At 48.4% G+C, this 22,362-nt stretch overlaps 1 long non-coding RNA gene across 1 annotated transcript; it reads right to left on the reverse strand.

Annotated features, from left to right (window-relative positions):
* Nucleotides 1-4,458: 4,458 nt before the first annotated feature.
* On the reverse strand, nucleotides 4,459-11,408 carry LOC127060188 (uncharacterized). The gene is made up of 4 exons (XR_007778907.1): nucleotides 11,285-11,408; nucleotides 10,935-11,079; nucleotides 6,355-6,468; nucleotides 4,459-4,581 (listed from the first exon to the last, which is right to left on the reverse strand). It is a non-coding gene; the product is annotated as an uncharacterized LOC127060188 (long non-coding RNA).
* Between the last annotated feature and the right edge of the window lie 10,954 nt (nucleotides 11,409-22,362).

Consider the following 22,362-nt stretch of genomic DNA (forward strand, 5'->3'; position numbering starts at 1 on the left):
GGGAGCCGGGTACCACTGACACGTGAGGTGGGATCCTGTTTTCACACACGAAGGGGAGCAGTTGTATTAGCCGCGGAGAAAGTCTATTTAAATTTCGGAGCGGTATTTGGTTACTCGATTTGGATGGCAACAAAGAGCTAACGTTAGGCTTCACGCTGGTTTCTATTAAAAGGCAACCTTTGCGGGTTGCTGCCTCCGAAAAGCTGGGGGTTAGGCTAGAGGAGTAACGTGTGGTCGGAGGGACCGGCAAAATGTGCCCGTTCCGTGGACTTGTTATGCACAAAAAGTGAGGCCATGGGCGCTCCCCCCTCCGCCCCTCCGCCCCCTCCCCCGCCCCCGAGAAACTGAATCCTTTGAATGTATTTAGGAATTTCAGGGTTGTGAGTCTCTGAGATAGCAAGAGGTAGATAATAAGTGAGAGGGTTTGCGCTAAGGGTTATATTGTTACACGTGTAAATAATGAAAATATTGTTATATATCACCAGATCTCTTAATGAATTTAGTAATTGTCTTCATTTATAATATCAGTGTTCTGTGCTTGGTAATAGAGTCGGCATCGTTTTCCTTATTCTTTTTTTTTTATCTTCTTTTTTTTTCCCCCTTGCCTAAAGGAAAGCCAAATGTTTTACAAAGTTATGTTTGATCAGACGGGGTAATCCCGAGATGTGATTATTTATAGTTTACATTTTCATATCCTGCGGTCTTCTATTACGCCCCAGTCTTCTCACTCACATCCCATCCTTCCCCTGTCGAGCCTGTACACAATAAATCATTTTCAGGTGTATTTAAAGTAGTCATGTCACTGCTGTTGGTCTGCGTATATTCCGAAATTTAGCAGAGAGCTCTACTTTGGTTAAAAAACGCAGCAGTTCCTATCGGAAAGTGATCTTTACAGAATCCTTATGCTTTAATGTAGTGACTCGTGTTTGCACATTACAATGCTCATAACTTGTTTTGTATGAATGGTTTTAAATGGAACGTTTAGAGAATAATTGGTTCTAATATGAAATGCAGTATATACTATTGATAATTTTATCAATAAGTGTACTATTTTAAATAACTTTAACAATTAAATTTGGGGTTTTTAAAATTATATATTTGTAAAATATTTATCCTGTTGAAAGCAACAATACATTGTTGTATTTATTCGTTTATTTTTGTAATAAATGATCAACATCTTCAAGCTAAGCAAAATCGATACTTCTATATATTTATACAGGGATCCCATTCTGAATCGCAGAGATGCACATTCCGATTTGGAAGCGAGTGTAAAGATTATCTCTGTAACTGGCAAGCTGCAGGACAAACTGTAGGCGTGAGCCTCTTCGCCACATGTACTTTAGTTTGCCTAAGTTCCAGGGTAATTAATCAAACTCTAAAAGGGACGCAACAAGTCCCGACCTCGGAGGCAGGCGTGGGGCGAGCGCTTGAGGACAGGGATTCATTTTGCTAATGCCAGGGTTGACGAGAAGCCTGGTCGCCTCTGGCGAGAGGAATGGGTGGCTGGATGGAACGATCGGAGGAGATGCAGGGAGGTGGTTATTGCCCCATCGGTGTTTTCAGTTGCAGTTTGGCACAATGGAGCGGGCGCAGCCTTCAATAGGCGGCGGAGCGAGGGGAGAGGAGGGCGGCGAGCGGCCCCGCAGTGTCAATGACACAGCAGTAGGGAGTTCTTTGCTTGAGAGGCTTTGGCGACACAAAAAGCTAAGGGGTGAAGGCCGAACGGGGGAAGGCTGGCCGCCCATCCCGTCCTGCCCCACACCAAAGGAGCAGCCGGGTCCGCGGTGGTGCCCACGGGGCCTCGCCCTCAGGGTTGCGACGGGGCCCGCGTCCCGCTCACCCCTCCCCGGCCGGGGTGGCTGCGGCGGGGCCCGGGCCGCGCCGGGCGCAGGGAAACTGTGCTGCCGCGTTCTTCCGCTCGGGGAAGGCTGGGCCGGGGCAGCGCCGACGGGGCGGCCTCCGCTGCCCGTCTGCCCTCCGTCCCCGGCGGGCCGTCCCGGGGCAGCGGGCGGCCCGCGGGAGCCGGCGGGCGGGCGGCGCGGTGCCGCAGCGGCAGCTGCCGCGGGTCCCACAAGTTGTTTTCCTCGTGGCGACCATTCAGCAAAACGCAGGATCCTTTCTCCAAGATTTAAATTTCGCGGATGAATTACCATACAGCGGTTGCTTAGCAACTAAATTCAAGCCGGGCTAAGAATATGCAAGCTTTTTGTATTCTCATTAATAAAAATGCCACTCTGACACAGCAACCTGACTTTGGATCACTGCAACTTCTGTAAAAGCCATAGGAGAATACAAACCGGCTCCTCCATTTAATTACAGATCAGAGTGGCTTGAAATGTGATGTTTTGTTAATCTATCTTCCTAAAAGCGATGTAAAAAATAACGGCTTTTCAAGAGCAGTGGAAAACTACTTTTTTAATGGAGCTGTCTCCTGGTGCTACTGATGGCTGCAAAGCAAAACCTTTTTTTTGAGTCACACTTTCAAGTAGCATCCCCCCTTCCGTTTTGAGTTTCCTGATATTAAAAAAAAAAAACCAAAATATTAAGACATTTCGAGCCATAGAAAAGAAAAGAAATAAATAAATAAGATGCAGCCGATTAGCGCATTAGAGAGGAGAGCATTGCTCGGGAAAGGGAAGAGGGGATTAAAAATGTCAAGGTGCGGCCCCTGCCAGGCGCAGACCCACGATGAGGGGTGCAGTCTGTCCTTGCTCTGGAGCAGGAGTCTCTTGTGCAGAAGTGGCTCTCTTTGGCATAAAGTGTGTGGGCACATCGGCTGGGGAGGGCGGGGGAAAAACCTTCAGGGACACCTTGTTGAATGTTTCTCTCCAAAATTTATTTCCCCTTCTGCTAACATTTACTTTATATTGCTTTTAGATCGGCAGTGATAAGATTTTGGCTTTAGAATCTGGCATCTTACATACACCCAATCTCATATATATGGGAGAATGACCTCATCAGAGGAGGACTGTGTGTATAGATAGAATAATTTAAACATAGACTAGACACCTACATATAAATCTATATATAAAGACGTGTGTGTATTTTATATATATATATAAATTTGTGTATGTGTGTGTGTGCCTTTAGCAGTACCAAAAAACTTCCATGGCAGCCCCGCAGACCCCAGGCAGGGCTGCTTTCCCCGCTCAGCGTCCGGAGGGAGGGCGGCCCCCTCCGCGGGGCAGCGAGGGGAGCCCCGGGGCACGGCTGCACGAAGGGTGCCGGCAGCCAGCGCTGTGGCTGCCTCTCCCTGCCAGCCACCACCGTTGTGTGGCTGGAGGGCACCGGCTGCCGGGGACGCTGGGCGCTTTTGGTGATGCCTGGGGGTTTGGGTTGTGGTGATTTTTTAGAGACGAAAAGTTCAATCCAAACTTTGTTCTCCCTTGTCGCCCCTCCGCCCCCCGTCCCCCCCCCCCCCCTCCGGGATTGTTAAAAATTGAGCCTGAATTGTATAAACCCCAAGCACGTTAAAAGTTCGGACATGTGGGGTTTTTCTCTCCGTCGGGGCTTGTTTGCAGGAGCTGGAGGGGATCTTGGAGGTCTGTCCGAGCTGTAAAGGTCACTGAGGAATCAGGGGTTCTCCCCCTTACCCCCACCCCCGCTTGTCTCTTTCTCTTTTAAGATTTCCTTTTCTCCCCTGAAGAGGGACGATGACCTGAAGGGGGGCAGTCGAAGTGGGTAGGCATTTTCCAAACGTGAGCTTGTGATGGAGGGAGCTCTCTCTCTTAGCAGGATTGAGTCTGTACTCACTTTAAAACGTAGAACAGCAGAAAAAAAAAAAAAAAACAAACAAAAAAAACCTCCCGTATAACAAATACTAGGGGAAGAACGGCAGTGAAGTGAAAACCTGTGAAGACTAGAGTCCCCCTGAAACTCAGGCTCACCCAAAGCTTTAGCAGAGTGTTTTGCTTCTCTCCCCAACAGTTATAAGATGAGCATCACAAGGCTATAGCACAAATAATCAGGTTCCATTCAATTTTGCATCGCTCTCTAACAAAGTTGAGATTAAAAGCCAAAATTCAAGCACAGCACTTACAGAGCTGTCGAATAGTGCCAGTACATATGTTTCCCACTCACATGTTGAAAACTGTACCTTCAGACATAGGCTTGTTTCTGATATCTTGCATTTTTTCAACTACAAGGGGGAAAAAGCTAAACAGAACTTTTCTAAATTGTTCCTATTGCGCCCATCCATGGGTGAAAAGACAGCATTACATCGGCTCTGTACCTCCAACATAAACAGGGAAAGTTTAGCAAGACAAGCTCACTGTCATACCACAATGGAGATCTTTATTTTAGACCTGGGACAGTTCAAACCAGTTTGACACTAGTATTGAGCACCACAAAGTATGTGGTTTGGAACAAACTTTCCTTCACATAGTGCAAAGCGGATTGTCAGGCTTGATGCCAGATGCTTGGTTACTTCAAGTGTCCCCTCGCTGCTTCTCTTGCAAGGCTCAGGGTACAGAGGAGAGTTTCCATCTGCAGGGACAGTGCTTTCATATCAGACCACTGTGCCATAGCCTCCAAAGTCCAAGCATGGGCTCCTAGCAGAACTATTTCTTCCTCAAAAGGATCCTAAGATGAGAAGGGCAAAAATGGATTAGAAAGGGGGAACCAGCTGGCAACTGTTACTTTCCCTGGTAGTAGGCCTGCTCTTAAAACACAGTGTCAAGGCACTGGGGTACGCATGTGAAATGACAAAGACAGATGCTGTTTCTTCCTGAGGTCCACATTGAGTGGAGAAAGTCAAAGGGTTGTTGACTGTCTTGAGTATGAGGCCATTCTTTCAAAGTGAAATGAATTGATTTTAAAAAGCAGGGACTGGTTAATGGGAAACTGGGTATGTCTGCTATATTTATATGCATCAAAACCAAAATTTAAACAACTTGAGGGAATGTGGGCTGTATAAACATTTTATATATAGTAACCTTTTTGTTATTAGTTTTGGAAATACTTGGAGCTACTTCCCTGCCACCGCTCCTAGACAGCTGACTAGACAGCATTCAGTCCACACTACAGTCAAACAGGAGTTGTTTGCTCAACAACTCCAGGTTCCCCTTTCCACTGGAGTACTAATGTACACCTGGAGCTGGTCACATAAACCCAGATAGCCTGATGTGTGCAGACCCTTTCACCAAGCAGACAGATAAAATACAAAAACTAACAGCATGACTGTAGAGTTTTGGGCTGGAGGGTCTTCTGAACAGGTTGCTTGGTTGTTTAGATTTTTCCTTCCTCTGTGTGAGTACTCATGAGGATCCTCTGAAGCTGAGATTGGGCTCATCTCTTCACCTCCCCTCTACATTCAAAACATTACAAATATTTACCAAGTACAAAAGATATGAGAAGTGCTGGGCATTGATCATTATTATACCCCTTCACTGACAGAAAATGGGCCCAGGATAGGAGAGATTAAATTAATCTTTCAAAAAAAAAAAAAAAAAAGAGTTGATAAAGAATTGTTCTGGAATAACATAAGTTTCTTTCATCACCTGGAGCTCTCATTCAAAACAGGGGTCTGTCTGCCTGAGTGGGATATTTTTCAGAGAAATCTAATAGATATTTGTTTCAGAGTCCACACTAAAGCTACAGATCAAATGCAAAGTGCAAATCTCTCCATTTGCTTCTCACTCTTCTCACACATATGCATCCACACACACATGTATTCACACACATGCAAACATGCACTCCCTTCTCTTCTTAAAATAATAAAATATCCTCTCACCTTCTCTATTTTATGCAGATCCATACTCAGATGTGTACCAAAATTTTTAACCCTCTTTGGTGAAATTGCCTAGATTGTCAAGAAAATTAAACTAAACAAGGAGCTGTGTGAAATGTTGAACTTTAAATACCATCCGCTACTTCGAGAAGACGAAAATTAGTCAATAAATGCTCAGGTTTCTACTAGTTTTAGATTATCATAATTAAAATAATTTTTTATTAGTTTCTTTGATTTTTTTTTATCCTGATGAGAATTCCCTCATGCTAAGATGTGGGTATTTGAAAATAATGCCCTTTCCCTTTTGATTTGATACTGAAGGACAGGGTTAGGTTTTCTCCCCTTCGTATTAATGCCGTATAGGGATGTGTTTAATTTTATGAAACGTGTGTGTGTTTCTGTGAATGCCAGGCAAGACTACTATATCATTCTCAGTAGCCCAGAAGAGGCATGTTTTACCTGAAGAACTGGGCTTGGGCTGGATGCTGCTGTTGTTCTGGGTTTGGGTTTTAATTGCCCTGCCTATTCTCTCAAGTCAATATTAATGCCATACAGCACGGCTGAGGCCAGGGCTGAGTGAGCCCCGTCATTAACAATAGCATAAACAAAGGAAGGGGACCAGTTACCTTGACATTCGATGCCCGCTTTGTTCCCAAGCTTCCAACTGCATCCTGAAGCCCATACAGGGAAGTATTGCCCTACGGGAATGAATAATCCACTCCAGCTATTGTCCCAATCTCCTGCAAAACAAAACAACACAACCAAAACAAAGATGACAACACACCCTCGCTCCGCAAGGAGCCAGCAAATGGTTTCATCCCTTCCTGCCTTTCCCTGAGCTTTCCCTGGCCACTCGTGTTACTGACCTGCTCCCCACAAACGCTGCCCATAGTAGCCCACAGGTGCATCCTAATTTGCGCATGCACTCCAGCCTCCTATTCCCCAGCTTTCTGGGCTCATGGGGTTGGAGGCACCCCGTCCTGTGCCAGCGCAGCCCGGCCGGATCCCTGCCGCGGCCGGGCGGCCCTGGGGGAGCTCGGCGTTAGACGGGGCGGCCGGCGGGGTGGGCTGCCCTCCGGCCGTGCCCGCCCCCGGCCCGTCAGCACGCAGGGCTTCCCCCTGCGGCGGCGTGGCCTGGCCAAGGGGCAGCGCGACATCTCCGTGCACCGCTGTGGGGATGCGAGGGGCGAACGTGACCCTCTGTGTGTCTGTGGGTGTTCCCATTGCCCTTCCAGCTTCTCCCTCCGGGACAGGTTTTCCGACCTTGCCCTCCCTGTCTGGCAGCTCCCGCTCCGTAGCCCCCTGTCTTTGGCGGAAAAGCCTGGAGGGGCCTCCCCTGCTCACGCCCAGTCGAGGGAGTCTGCATGGAGTGGGAATAGCTTTTTCCTCTGACAAATAATTAAGTTCCCCGAACTCAGTTTTTCTTCCCCTTCTACAGTCCCATGTTGGCCGTCGGAGCAGAGGGATGGGCAGAAGTCCCCCTAAGTTTGAGGACGGCTGGTTTGCCCCCCTCCTTCCCCTCACAGAGGGAGAGAGGGGCCAGACCACGGCAGCGCTGCCGTGGGGCTCGTCCCCGAACCGGCCCCGCTTCGGAGGCAGGTTTTGTTCCCGCTGTGCTCGGAGGGGAGCCAGTTCAAGCTCCAGGAACCCTGCGCCTTCACCGGGTTCTCCGGGAGAAGATGAAGGAGACTTAGTAGCATAGCTCGAGGTAGAGGGAGGCCTGAGGAGACATTTACATCGATCCCATACAGCCAAACCCATCCTCTCGTCGTGCCTCTGTGTGGGGAGGGGAGAGGCATACAGCAGGTTGAGAAGGAGGTAGTTTGAACCTAAAGCCCTTGCTTCAAAGGTTAATAGCTCCCTCGTCAAACGCTGCCAAACGCTACTGAGCCGGAGAAAGGGGAGAAGAGGGGAAGAAAAAGAACATCAACATTGGTACAAATTTCAAAGCACTGAAAATAGCTCTGAGAAATCCCGAGGATCCGCCACCCGTCCTTCTTTTTCCCCGGGACATAGGCATTAGGCAAAGCTTTTCTCGGATGTGCTTGTGAGCAAGGCCAGTGGGAGCCGCCGCTGCCTTTGGGGGCGAGCCGGGTGGCGGGGAGGGGGGCTGCGGGCCGGCGCCGCCCCAGCCTCCCCCCATCCCCCGCACCTGCAGCCTCTGGCTGCGCTGGGGACCCTGCTGCTGTTGGCTCTGTGACCATCCCCCCGGGCCGTGTCGGGAGCAATCCCACTCCCAAATCCTCCCCCCATCCCCGGCCCCCGGGCCGTGTTCCCACCGGGAGCCGCGGCGGCCGGGCAGGGGCCGGCCCCGGCAGCCCTTTATGCGCAGCGGTCAGCAGCCGGGTTGTGGGTTTGCAGCTGCATGCAAATAAATCCCCGGCAATAATCTAATGCGGGTGCTGCCCCGACGACATAAGTACCGACACAAACGCAAGTGCTTTTGTTTGGTTTTTACCTCCTCGGTCCCGCATCCAAGGAAAATAAATAAAACTAGGGAGGGAGAAGGAGAAAGTTGGTAAATAAGGGTGTTTTACCCAACGAAGCCTGCTTTTGTCATATACGAAAACTGAAGATTTGCATCCTGCACCTCTGCGAGACCTGCAACACCACCTATCCCAGCTGGAGAAAACGATTCCACCCGTGATGAGCAGGAACGAGGTGTCCTGTCTACTCGACCGACCTTAGCTGTTACGTTCACACGTGGAAAACGCATCTCTTCCCATTTTTCAATTAATTTCAGCTTTATTCGAGATAGGACGGGGCGGGGGCGGGGGGGTGGTCCACAATATTGTACACTATCTTCTATTGCAGGTAAAAGGGGTTTTGTTTTACTTTTCTCCAAGAGAGGTCCGTTTGCACATACAGGGTGGAGCGGTTTTGTTTTTTTCTCTTGCTCATCTTAAGCAAAAGCTGAGTAGAGTCAATGGGATGATGAAGGGAAAAAAAAAAAAAAAAGAGAGAGAGAGAGAGAGAGAGAGAGAGGAAGGGGGGAGTCTTTGAGAAAGAGCTGGAGTGAGAGAAGGGGAAAAAAAAAATAAGACCGCAAAAAAAATCTTCGCAACACAATTCCAGAGAGGATGGGAGTGAATAGAGTTTCCCAATTTCCTTTCTGGGGACTGACATAAAAAAAAAAGTCACATTGAAGGCTGAGGCGGGGGAGAGCTTTACTTTTGGGAAGTGTAAATCTCTAATGACAAGCAGTACTTGATGATGCCTGGTGCCGCCCGGGACGGGCTCACTCCCCGCAGCGGCCGGAGACCAAGGGGCAGGCAGGGCAAGGGTGAGGCGCCCAGCTTGGGGAGAGCCTCCAGTTCTCCCTCTCTCCCGCCCCTAACTTTTGTGAAGAGGGGTCGTTTTCCTGGTGTAAAATCCCGTTTCCCTGGCAAAGGACAGCAAGTTTGTCTCCAGCCCCTCCCCGCCACCAGTTCCCGCGGAGTGTGCGGGCAGCCGGTGAGCGGCCCCTGGCCCAGCCAGGTCGACCCCAACAATCTCCCGGTGCACCTGAGGCAGTGCCCGCTCGGCTTTCGCCTTCCACGCCTCGTGGAGGCGACGCTGCCCCGCAGCCGCCGTGCTGGGCACACACGGGCCGCCCCTGTGATCAGCCGGCCAAACGGCGGCCCTCGGGCCTCCCCTCGGCACATCGACCCTGGGGGCTTCACCAGGCTTTGCCCGGTTGTCTCAACGCCTCTTCCTGGCCTTGCTCGTACCCAGCTTTCCCCGCTGAGCCAGCCCGGCACCCCTAGCACCCGGGTCGGGTGCCGGGAAGCGGCACGGCAGAGAATAGCCCTCCCCTGGGCGTCTCGGCTGCCTGAGTGCGCGACCCGGCTTTTCCTGCCCTCGGCCCTGCGGCCATCCCTCTGGCCTCCCTGGCATTCACAGAGCCCGGCCCAGCTGTCGCTTGTCCCCTCGGGGAGCTATTTTCTCCTCTTCCCCCGCTTCCCTCTCCCCAGATGCTCCTGGAGGCGGGATGCAGTCGCCCCCCCGCGAGAGGACTCTGTGGATCCCTTCGGCCTCGCTGCCCACCGCTGCCTCCTTGTCTCCGCCGCCAACACAAAAGCCCTGACCAAAGCGGCCAAGCAGAGACGGCACAGCAAACCCCAAGCCTGCTGCCCTCCCCGTAATGCGAACTCCTGAGGGAACTCTCCCTGCGGGGCTGCGCTCCTAAATCCTAGACTCTCAATCTTTGCAGCTTTTGGTAGGAGAAAGAGGAGTTTGTCACCTAAGTTGCCCTTCGCACCCTTGTGTGACCTGACGCTGGCACCGGGACATCATTACGCCGGTTTCTGCAATCCAAGAGGATATGTCTGAGCAAGGGGCCGGGAAGAATCTCCAGATCACCCCGTTCCCTACACCCCATGCACAGCTTTCTCGCCTTCGTCTTTGAAACTGTTTGACACAGCAGCTGAAACACAATTAATTGTAACTGATTAACATGGATCCGTTTCGCCTCCAAAGCACTTTAAGTCAATTCAGCAGCCATAATAATAATTAATTCATTAATAAGTACTATTGGTGCTTCGTCACTAACGCCAAGAAAAGTTTCCCTGAGAAGTACAGGTGGCAGGGAGTGTTAAAATGAAAACATTTGCATGAAACTTTTTAACCAGAAGGGAAAGCACTTTGGTTATATTTGGAGACATGTGTCTCACACATTTCCCCCTTTTTTTGTAAACTATGTAGGAATAAACATTACAGCTCTGGGCTTTTAATTTCTCCAGATGGAATCATAAAGTACCTAGTAGATTTTTTATATATATATACTATACAATTGAGGACACATGTCTGCTTTTCCCGATGAGGACCGAGAAGCAACTTAATTTGAAGGCATAACTACTGAACCACATTTTGAATAACACACTCGAACAAGTTCACTTTAAAAGGCAGGAAACCACTAAGAGCAGAGCACTGAAAGTTGCTCCTTCCCATTTGAGCTGCAGTGGAAGCTCACAAGCCTGACCTTCACATACGCTCTGGCGTTTCGCACACACGTACAGAAGTACACACGGGCGGAGGTGGCAGGGTGCTTAGCTGTGGAGGGGGCTTTTCCGAGGCACTCGCATCCCCGGAAGGCTCCCCCCTCTCTTTGTAGTCTGAAGAGACTGCCCGGGATCCCACCCCCGGCGCGACGGAGGAGTCCTCTGATCCGCGGGTGACGTGAGAGGTCTCCTCCAGCCCCCCCGGCTAGAGCAAGGGGTCCACTCACCCTCCCGGCGCTGCTCTCCGCTCCTCACACGCACATTTGCGCGCCCAGCAAAGCGCTCTCGTGCAGGACAAAAAGAAAGAGGAAGTCTGGAAACCTCACTGATCTTAGGGATCCAGGCATGTTGAGGGGGGCAGGAGCCCCTAGGCTGGGCGAAAAACAAATATTTTGAATTGTTTTTTTTAATCCAAGGATAAGGTTTTTTTGCTATTTTTTGGGGGTGGCTGGGGGGCTCGAGGTGGAGGGGGGATGTTGGTGATGGAAATAACCAAAATACCCCAGTCATCTCCTCAGTCTCCCCCTTCCGTCTCCCCAGCACCCCCCATACCCCCTCCCCCCCACCCACGACTTACATGTGTTTAGAGCAATGCAAGGATTTCCCAACTGGAGCCCTGGTAGAGGGTAGTTTTAAAGTCGGGATGATTTACTCCTCCAGAGCTCGGGTCCCGCGTGTGAGCCTCCAGACCCGTGTCAGCTGGGCACTGCAGACAAACAGCCTTAAATATGCATAAGGAACAGTTCGCTTTCTTAAAGGAGAACTTACCCCACCGGAAAGTTCGCAGCCCGATGGCAGGCACGGGAGGAGGGCGCGGCGGTGGCCTTTGCGCCGGGACAGCCCTAACCTCTTCGTAAGGTGATCGCCTACACGCTCAGCGGCAGGGCTGGGGACAGCCACCCGCCTTTCGGCTGGGGACCTGGCGGAGAAGCGTTGACTCTTAAGTCATGGACTTAGTGAGTTCGGGACAAGCAATTTCATACACAGTCCTGTCCCTCCTGCGCTCGTCCGGGATGGGCGAGGGACAGGGCCACACACCTAGGGCAACCTTGCTCCGGCGGATCCCCGTGGCAGCCATTGACAGGCTGCCCGAAAACTTGCGGTGTTCTACACAGAGGGGAAACGCGAAAAAACAAGAAAAAAAAGTGTTGGGGGTGAAGAGTGGGGCTGATCAAACACCCAGCCATCAGAACCCAAGCAAGCTGTGGACATTGCACGAACAGCTTTCTGGAGAGAAGTAATGCAGGGGAGGGATGAGAGACGACCCGCGGGTTTCACTCAGCTCCCCGGCTGGGAACCGGCAGGCGCTACCTCCCCGTTCCTCACAGGATGTTCTCCCAGTAGGAAGGACCGCTTCGTTCACCCACTTGCCCCCAGCTTTGCCCTGCTGGTTCCCGAGCCCCCAACTTTGCCCTGGTGGCTCCCGAGAGCCAAGCCCCGGCAGCCGCAGAGGGGCTGCCGGCAGCACCGGCGTTTCCCACCGGAACAGGGCATCCCGACGCTGGGCGTCGCTTCCCGCAGGCCCACCGCGGGGCCGACTCCCCGCGTTTCGGACAATACGAGGGTTATTTCTTTTATTAGTGCTATGATTCTTCCCCCCCCCCCCCCCCCCCGCCCCTGCACACGTGGTTGTAAAGTCTGTAGCGCCATCTAACGGGAGGACGGGGCCGGGCCGCTCCGCGCCGCCCGGCGCCGGGGGAGCGGGGCTGGGCTGGGCAGCGCTCCTGGGAGCGAGGAGGTGCCCCCGCATGAGGAAGGGCGCGCATCCTGCGCATGAAACCGGCCCGAAAGGTGCTCTGAAACCCGGCCGGGGGTTGTCCTCCAGGAGCTTCCCCCGGCTTCTGAAGTTTTATTGTGTCCTTGTAGCTGTGAAGAGCTGGAAGAGCTACCGCTGTATTTTTAGGGAGGGGGAATGAATAAATTCCAGCAGAGTCTGACAGAGTTGAGGTTGGAAGGAGAAGACCTCTTAGCCTAGCACGTCTGACTTCTTTCTCTTTGCAGGGAGGTCAGGGAGGGCCCCAGCCAGCTGCTACGTCTTACAAGTGAACAGGGCCCCAGTTCTGCTGCTTTAGTACCTTTAGTATTCCAGGAAGCTTTTTGTTTCCAAAAGTTTTGAGCATATGCTAATTTTTACGATTAAATTATGATGCTGACCTTTTGACAGGACACTTCAGCCATGCCTCTGTCCACATTCAGATGGGAGGCATCTGACTTGGTCACCCCAGTTCTGTTAAGTCACTGCATTAGTTGCCCAAATTAGGAGACTGTGTACCCCAGGCCTATGGCATGAGCAGCAAAAAGAAAAAGAGAGTCTCCACAATGTTTGAGCTCATTTAAGGTCACATCCAATCTCTGCAGGTGCCTGCCTCACTTCAGGTCTTGCTACCTCTAAGGCTTCAAGTTAGAATTAGAGAATGCAGGTATTTATGCTGAACAGGATGTAAGTTTTTCTCTAGGTTTGGAGTTTTCCTTATTTCTGCTTCTGCATTTCTTTTACAGGTACAGAATGTGAGCTAAGTCTTCAAATCCATGTACCAATTTTATTGTGTTTACTTAGGCCTTCTGTACATGCATGTTGGCAGGGAGTACCAAAGAAGCACAGAAATCTTTCTGTCCATACCTCAGGTCATGAAATGGTACTGTAGCCTTTGGCTAGCAACAACTGTATTTGCATGACCCATTCAAATTGTATTTATTTTTTCAGCCCAGGTTGTCCAATGCCTTTGGATGCCGTTTTTGTGTGTGGCAAATTGTACGTGACTTAAATGTCCAGGCTAAATTTGCCCAAGTGATTTTGGCAGATTAGGTACCTGAGCATCACTGACTTTGATTGACTCTGAATTGTCACTACTAAGGCCCAGCCCAAAAAGAGATGGTTTAGGCTACCAAGTCTTGTGCAGGATTTTGACTTCCTCCAGACACCAGTTGGGAAATCAAGGCTAAAACTAGTGTTACCAGTCTAAATTTTTTGTTGTATATTCAAGCCCTCAGTCTTAAAGCCCATACTGAAATATTCAGATTCTAACTCACTCTTTACTTTGGTGTAACATCTGAAACACCTTTGATGTCACCTGCACAGTTTGGAAATCATATTCATCCACCTACATTGCATGTGCCTTCTTAACAGAAGAACAACTAATTGTTTTGAAAAGCTAGACCTTAAAATTCAACTCTGAAGTCCCCAGATAGCCAGAAACCAACATTTTCTGTGCTCTTTCCTGGTTTTTTGTATGGAGTAAAAACTTTCTCCACAGCAAAAGGAATTTTAAGTGAAAGGTGACCAGGACTTTATTCTTTCTAAGTGTGCTGTGCCACAGGCCACTACATATACCAGACAATCAAGCAACAGCAACGACTGCTTGATCAATACTCTGCTGCTTGATCACATTTTATCAGGGTTTGCATTTTCAGAGGTGAAAGTGTGATTCGTAGCTCCTGTGTCATGTCATTTCCTGACACCCTATGAGCACCAGCAATTAAAAATAGCACAAGTTTATTCCAATATCAAAATAAGGCTTGTAAATAAAAACTAAACTTCCCATGCAAAAAAATGAAATAGCATACCATCATTGAACTGGTTTTATCGACAAGAAAAGATAATGTGTATAGCAACAGACAGGAATAGATTTTCATTCCTGACTCTGGGAATGCTCCTCTTCTTCAATGATTGTGAAGAAGGGCAATTTCTATCTATGCTGAAAGGAAAATGCATTTTTTGCTTTATGGGCAATACACAGCCTCTAATGGTCAGGCTAGGATGTCACAGAGTAGGCATGAAAAATGAGACACACTCCAGTTCATTAGCCACCTAGGAAGAGTTAGGCTAGCAAGGTTTATAGCTAGTTCCACTGAAGGGTTTACATGTCTTAAAAGTTAGTTGTCTCAGTGTTTGAATTTCAAGTGCCTTTCCCTAAGACTGGCACCCTTGATGTTGTGTTTGGCACCACAGGCTCACTATACTGTGAACTGAGCAGGTGTGTACAGACAAGTCTTTTGTGCCTTATCCAGAGCCATACTGTCCAGCAAATGACAGGAATAGCAGAGAAGCCCAGGATTGTGGTCATATTGAGAAATAACAATTACTGGTTTCAGCTGAGAAAGTTTTTTAAACTAAGAAAGTAAAAGTTTTTCCTCCACTTCTCCATGAACAGTAATGGAAGAACAGCTACCCAATGCCTTTCAGATGGAGGATTCCTCATGCTTTACCTCACAAGGACTGCAGATCCAGAAGAATGGCACATGGCACATTTTGCTGTCACAACTTCTAGCTTAGGAAAGGTTCTCCTGATATTGGTGGTGGAGACCTGCTTTGAGCTCTACAGTAGCAGATTTTTTGTCTATTTGTGTCTATTGGGATGGAATATAAAGACTGTAATTCAACCTAAAATATGACACCTATTTTATCTTACTATGTAATCTTTAGGCCTTCCCTATTACTCAAAGGAGTCAAGCTTTGGTTTCAAAATTACTTCAGTGTTGTGAATTTTCTCATACTTCAAAAATGAGAACTGTTCCTTGAGCTAATTTAACACAATGAATTTCTCAGGTCAGCCCCAGGGGGGCCACAGGCAGGATTGTGAAGAGGCAGAAGCTGTGGCAATCAGAGGTATCTTTCACTGTGCAACTGATGGGGCTGAAACCATCATAAGCTTTTGGGTTCAAATTTTCTGAAGCTATGGTGGCAGGTTTCTGTTTCTCCAAAGTCCTTTTGATCAGTCATTGGTGACTTATGTGATGGGCCTCTGTTTTTTGGTGTTTTCATTTGTTTATTTGCTTGGTTTTGTTTTGTTTTTTGAGGGATTAGTTCTGATTCGACTGAAAAAACTCCCTCTGTCAGAACCAAAGGCTTCTCTCATTGTTCTTCCCATTCTGGTGCAGAAAGACAAGGGGCCAAGCCCTTTTGGGGTTCTTCTAGTAAAGCAAGGAGGATAAATATCCCTTTGTACAAAATTGAAGGAACTTCATCCACATGAAGTTATTTAATTAAAATTGGAGTAGTTTTCAGAAGTGCTAGGGAATAAGTAGACTCAGCGGGTGCTCAGTCCCACTGTAATTCACAATCCCTTCATGTAGATGCCAATGTTTTGACTTGGCTGACTATCTTTAATATTTGGGTTTAAAACTTTTGGCCCATGTGTTCTGTTTCCTCAGGGCCCTCTAATCTTTAACTTTTACCATAGAAAAATCTTAATGTTTTCAAGGTTCCACCTTGCTAGCAATATGGTTTGAATCAGATACACTGCACAGAGACTATTTTGATTTTAAAAAAGAACAACCTTATGGTTTTATTTCTGCAGGTATGAATAAAAATCTGATAGATCTTGAGTTTAGAGTTTGCTTTCTCTCGATAGCAGACAGCATGAGGACTGTGATATGGATCAGTGATACAACATGTTTTCCTTCATTAGAAACACAACCCCGACATTGAAAACAGCCTGCTGAAGAATCATATTCATTTAGTAATCATGTAATTTCACAATCAAGGGGTTACTATCCCTCCCCCCACCCCAGCCTCCCTTTAGAACTGCCTATTTATGGACAACATCTGATACCAATAAGTTCATGATACCTATTTCTAAAAGCAATGCCTGCAGTTCAAATGGAGCTTTAGCAGTTGAGTTATCAGATCCAGCACTAACTGCAGATGGGATTTATCTTCACTAACTTTAGCCATATACTAGTTAAGTGTTCAGTCCAAGTCTTGGCTCCTTCTGCATTCAACAGAGAAAGGCAGAGGGCAATTCGTGCCAGCTAGCTTAGGCACCTACTAAAGGGAGGGATGAGTCACCTTTTGAAGTTGCCTGCACAGCTCAGTCAATTACAGTAGGCAGACAGGCAGTCAGCTTAGTTAAAGCATACCTGACCAGATGGCTGAAGTTAGGGTAGATGGGTCCTGTTCTACCTGTCTGTAGGCAGCACCAATAAGGACGTGCTGCATTCAGCACTGGCTCAGGGTTCAGGACTAGTCAAGATGTGCTGTTATTCCTGAGTGTCAATGTGTTTTGCCCATAACAAATAATATCTCTCAGACAGGTTAAGGAAAAATGACCCCAGCCTGTAGGGCATTTGCTCAATTTACAGTGATGCCAACTGAAATGCATTTCTATTTTTTTTCCTTTTATTTGCAATCCAGGCTGGAGCAATTCTTAGAAGCAAGTCTTACAGTTTTTTCATGACAGGGTAAATTGAACCCTCCCTTTTGTTCAAACATTTTCTGCATAAGAATATTAATCTAGGAGCCAGGCAATAAACAAAACAGACTTCCAAAACCCAAACCAAAACCAGGCAGAAATGATTGTCGGAACACCTCTTCATGTGGATTCAGTGGGTTGAAATATAACCCTTTACCCATACCTGGCACACAGAACTTGTATAGAGTTAAATCTACACCATGACAAAGCTAATTTTTTGTCTCACTTTCCAGTTAGTGAGACCCCATCAAGCAGAAGGTATGAAGACAAGGGAGATGCTGGACTGGGAAGTGGTAGAAGAAACATACATCCACCAAAGCATTTTGTGTGTGTTACACTCCAAGAGTTCATGGATCAGCTGGAGTCAGGTGGTGGTGGTGGGACCAGTCACATTTAGCTTGGGAGGCATCAGGCTGAGTCAGTCTGCAGCACTGGGCTGGAACCGAGAAAATTGTCAGAGTCATGGTGGAGACCAGGCAGGTGAACCTCAAGAGTAGGGCATGACATAGAGAATGGCTGGCTAACCGTGGCAGGAGCATAACCAAACACCTTCAGAATAACATATCTGGGGGAAAGAGGAGGGGAACTGTTACTATTATCAAAAATGTCACTCCAAGGAGCTCTCTGGAGAAACAGCAGAAGCAGGTGGACCCTGTGGTAAGAGAAGAAAATACCTGCTGGCTCATCTGCAAGGACTCCATATACATGATCTTAGCGAAGCCAATGGGTAATTTCCTATGGCCTCTTGCAAGAGGAAGAGCAAGTCTTTAGCTCTGCAAGTAGGTTTAGCTTCAAACTGGCAAAGAGCAGCACTGCATACACATTAAATGGAAATAGGCAAATATCCTAAATAACTTTATTTTAATTTTTGATGATGTTTGAGCAGCAGGTAGGTAGTGAATGGGGCTTTTTCTCTATGTGGGAAATAGCCAGTCTGAATATTTCAGATAGGAAAGTTCAGCTGAGTAGTCAGACAAGTCTGAGAAAGATGTTTTAAATTTTCCATGAAAACCCACATTCTTCCTCTTATTTGACTCAAGCTTCAGAATAAGACTCCAAATTGAACTAAAAAATTTTTTCAAGGTTTGTGTCTTTCAGTTCATGTTTGGCAAACTAGAAATAGTTTGGAACTAAAAAGCTGAGAAAAGATTTATTAAACACTGAAAGAGATCTGCAGTCTTCTTTCATTATAGAAATCTCTCCCTTTAATCTCTCCCTCAGATACTGAGCCATGGCTGAGCCCACAAGGCTAACTTGGACTAGCAAGATCTCTTCTTGCCACAAACACATAGATTTGCTTTCAACTGATGACTTTACCAGCTAGAAAATAAATTTCTGCTTCTGTTGTTTTCTTATGGTTGGCTTGTATCTTTTTTCTCTATTTTCTTTTTATTATTTTTTTCTTTTTTCCAATTTAACAAGCCAAGTTATTTAGGCCTCTTCTTGTTTCCTACTGGTCAAAGTGGATATTAAGGAAAAGTTTTTCACCCAGAAGCTGGCTGGGCACTGGAACAGGCTCCTCAGGGGAGTAGTAGTCACATCACCAAACCTGACAGAGTTCAGGAAACATTTGGGCAACACTCTGAGGCACAAGGTGTGATTCTTGGGATTTTTCTGTGCAGGGTCAGGAGTTGGACTTTGGTGATCCTTGTGGGACCCTTCCAACTCAGAATATTCTGGGATCATCCTATGATTCTAAGTTATGTCTTTCACAGAATATCCTGAGTTGGAAGAGACCTACAAGGATCATTGAATCCAATTCTTATGTACAGGAATCTGTCTGTACAGGGATCAAGCCTGCAACCTTAGTGTAGTCATAGTTCTGCACAGCTGAAATTGAGCTTTCCTGAGCATGGGTGCTCAGAGCTGCACACAAGGTCTCATGAGGTTTTCTGCTAAAGCAGAAATGCTAAATGCTATTGTAAATGTCAATGCTAAAGAATTAACACTTTCTGATATCTGTCTCACTGGATTTTAATTGCCTGTTTTGATGTCTGGGTCATACTGTAGCATAAGAATTACTTTGCAAGGCATGGCCAGGTATTTGTGTTTATTTATAAGACTGGAGCACCTAGGGGAAAGTGTACTGCTGGTAGTAACTTTGCATTTACACGTTTTGTTTAATCTTTACTGGTTTTCAGAGTCATGATGTGCTTTTTATTCAATTAATAATACCTCTAAATGCTGCGTCTTTAAAAATTTAGAAGTCAGTACTAGTGTCATGATAGTTTATGAAAATATGAAACAAGATTTGTCTCTACAAATTAGTTAGTTTGATGTGCCTTCCTAATTGCTTCTGTCCAGTCTTGTGATGATTTTTTTTTCAGTGGTGTCTGTATGCCATGAACCAGATCCTTATTACACACACGGTTTTTCTGCAGAGCTCCAGCTAACAAATAACCTCTTCTTCACTGCTGTGCCAAACACTGTAGTGAAAAACAAGTATTACACCATTCCCCCTGTATAGGATATCATCCAAGAAAGCTTAGGAAGACTTTGCTGTGATCTTTCCCATCACATTTAAGTCCATTCCTTGCCTAAGACCTGGTCTTTCTTTAAAAGACGTAACCCAATGTATTAGCACATCTCTTGAAGTGGTTGCACAACCAGGCTTTCTCTTTTGTCTGGTACACAGATTCCCAAAACTTTTAGTTGCTTAGACCTGTAGAAACTCCAGGCCCCTCTCATTTTATTGCCCACACTCTGCAATCCATCTGACTTTAATAATCAATTCCAAAAGTTTACCAAACTCTGCCCTTTTGAAATGCAAAATCTTATTAGCAGAGTCATTTACTTGTTCCATTTAATTAGGAAGTGTCAGTCCCTGATCACTTGAACCAAGGTCCTTTTTCTTTTTTTTGCTGCACTTATCAGTTACCAAAACCAAGTCTCAACCAGCATTACTTTTTAATAGTTCTGTGAGAATTTAAAGATATTTGTTGACTATTACATCCATAAATATCTGGAGTCTGTCATTTTTAGTGGTAGTTCTTCTTGATCCACGTTTGGGGAGGTAAAAAGTTCCCTGCATGATACAAATTCAATAGAATTTGTCTCTCTAATGGCATCGCTGATGCCTTTATGCCTTTACACATAACCGGAGCAAAATCAGGGGACTTGCACTGTCCAAGAACTCTCCTTTACCAGCTCTCCCCAAAATGATTGTAACTGGAATAAATTCTGCTTTTTGCATGCTACCATTTCTGCACATAGATCTTTGCAGTGTTTCATATCATTAATGCACAGTTCTCTGCCAGCATCTTCACCTTTACCTCTGCTTTTCTGAATAATGCATGTGCTTGGAGACCAGTGTTCCAGCTGTGATTGCTATTCTGTTCTGTTATGAGTGTATACCTGTCCCATCTAAGCCCTAACAGCTTAGTTTATGCTCTTCCCTTTTTTGGTACATATATTGTTCTTAAAAATTTCTCTACCTCATAAACACAGTTTTGTCAAGAGCTGAACCTGGCACTCACTGTATTGCCACCTTGGAAGCAGTTCTCTCCACAGTTTGCACTTTCTTTATTCTTATTTCCTGCCATTCTGATCACTTAAATTTCTTTATCCTTTGGCATACCCTCGTGTGCCTACACTTTCTCCTCTGGTGCCCTAAGGGCACGTGGAGATTATTCAAGTCTTTGACTCTGTACCCTTCCTTTCTCAGTTCAAAGCTCTGCTTATCAGTTTTGCCAGACTTGCTTCCAGAAGGCTGTTTCCACAGTTGCTTAGGCAGAGTCAGTCCTTCAAAAAGGGTCTTCTTTCAATAAATATATCCCAATGGTCAAACATTGCCAGTCTTTTGGCTATCTGTTGATCTTTCTTAACGCACTCTTATTTTTTGCCTTGTTTTTATTTCCTATAGTACCAGTCAGTGCTAAACCCTAGTGCTCTCTTTAAATAAGCCACATTAGGAAGGGAAAATTAAAAAATATAATGGCATCAACCCAAAGTCTCCATTAATCTCCAGTTCTGAAAGTAGACTCCCTCATGCAATAAGGCAGCCCAGAGAGACAACTGGGCAGCAACCACAACCAGCAGTGAATATTCTGCTCCACACTCCTCAGGATTTCTTGTCTACACAGAAAGTTTTGCTATCCTTGCTCTGTCTGTCAGAATACAATTGCCTGAGGTGGACAGAAAAATATCAGGGAAAAAAAGTCCTTTTGGTGGTTTATGATTTTGTTCATCAAAAAAGTTCCACTGAGGTGGTTCTGTTGGTGTTATATTAGTGAAGGTTTGCTGGAAAACCCTTTCACAGGTAACAGACAAGGTCTGATGGAATAGCAGAGGGCAGGGACTACTCCATGTCCTTGGAAGGTGTTTCTGCAGGAGTGGCTTTAGAACCACAGGCATTAGAATCCACATCAGTTTTGGTTAGAAGTGAATGTGAGAACTAAAAAAGGCTGTGGTGGATGCCCTCATGGATGTTCTCTCCTCACAGAACTTCCTCAGATATCAACATTCCTGAGACACAGGCTCAACAAGCTCAGCAACCACTTCTGACAAGCTAATATTTTGCTCATGCTAGACTATTAAAAAAACTACTTGGCCTATGCGTGGTTTCCTCACCGGGCACCCGGTCCAGGACACCAACACAGGCGGAGGGGAAGGGAACCGGATAAAGGAAGGGAAGGCCCCCGGAAGGGGGGAGGACAGAGGGGACGTCACGAAACAAGGGCACGGGGGGCAGTGCGGCGGGCCGTGTGCCGGGCCGGCCGGGCCGGCCAGTGACGTGGACTGCCGGGCCGGGCGCGGGCCGGGCCGGGCCGTGTCCAGGCATGGCAGGGCCGGGCGCGCAGGGACGGGCGCCGGGCCGGCCGGGCAGGACGGCCGGGCCCGGGCCGGGCCGGTCGGGCCGTGCCGGGCCTGGCACGAAGGGCCGGCCGGGGCCTGGCAGGGACGCGGACGGGCGGGCCGGCCGGGCCGGGCGGGCCGGGCCGGGCGGCCGGGCCGGGGCAAGGACGGCCGGGCCGGGCAGGGCATGGGCCGGGAAGGGCCGGGCCGGCAGGGCGGGCCGGGCCGGGCACGGGCCGGGGACGTGACGGCAGGGCCGTGCCGGGCCGTGCCGGGCCGGGGCCTGGCCGGTCGGGCCGGGCACCTTTCCGGTGCCGTCGGGAGGGGCCCTGGTCCGGGCCCGGCCGCGTAGGGCGGGCAGGGGCACGGAGCCGGAGCCGGGCCGGGCCGGGCCGGGCGGGGCCGTGCCGGGCCGGGCAGGGACGGCGCAGGGCAGGGACAGGGCCGGGCCGGCCGGCAGAGCCTGGCCGGGCAGGCCGGGACGGGCGGGCCGGTGCCGTGCCTTGCCGGGACGGGCAACGGGGGACGGACCGGTCCGGGCCGGGCCTGCCGTGCAGGGCAGGGACCGTGGACGGCGCAGTGGACCGGTCCGGGCCGGGACTGTACGGGCGGGCCTGTCCGTGGCGGGCCGGGCCGGGCCAAGGGACCGGGCCGGTCCGGGCCGGGCCGG

This window comes from Serinus canaria, chromosome 1 (assembly GCF_022539315.1).
Source record: "Serinus canaria isolate serCan28SL12 chromosome 1, serCan2020, whole genome shotgun sequence".
Lineage (NCBI taxonomy): Eukaryota > Metazoa > Chordata > Aves > Passeriformes > Fringillidae > Serinus > Serinus canaria.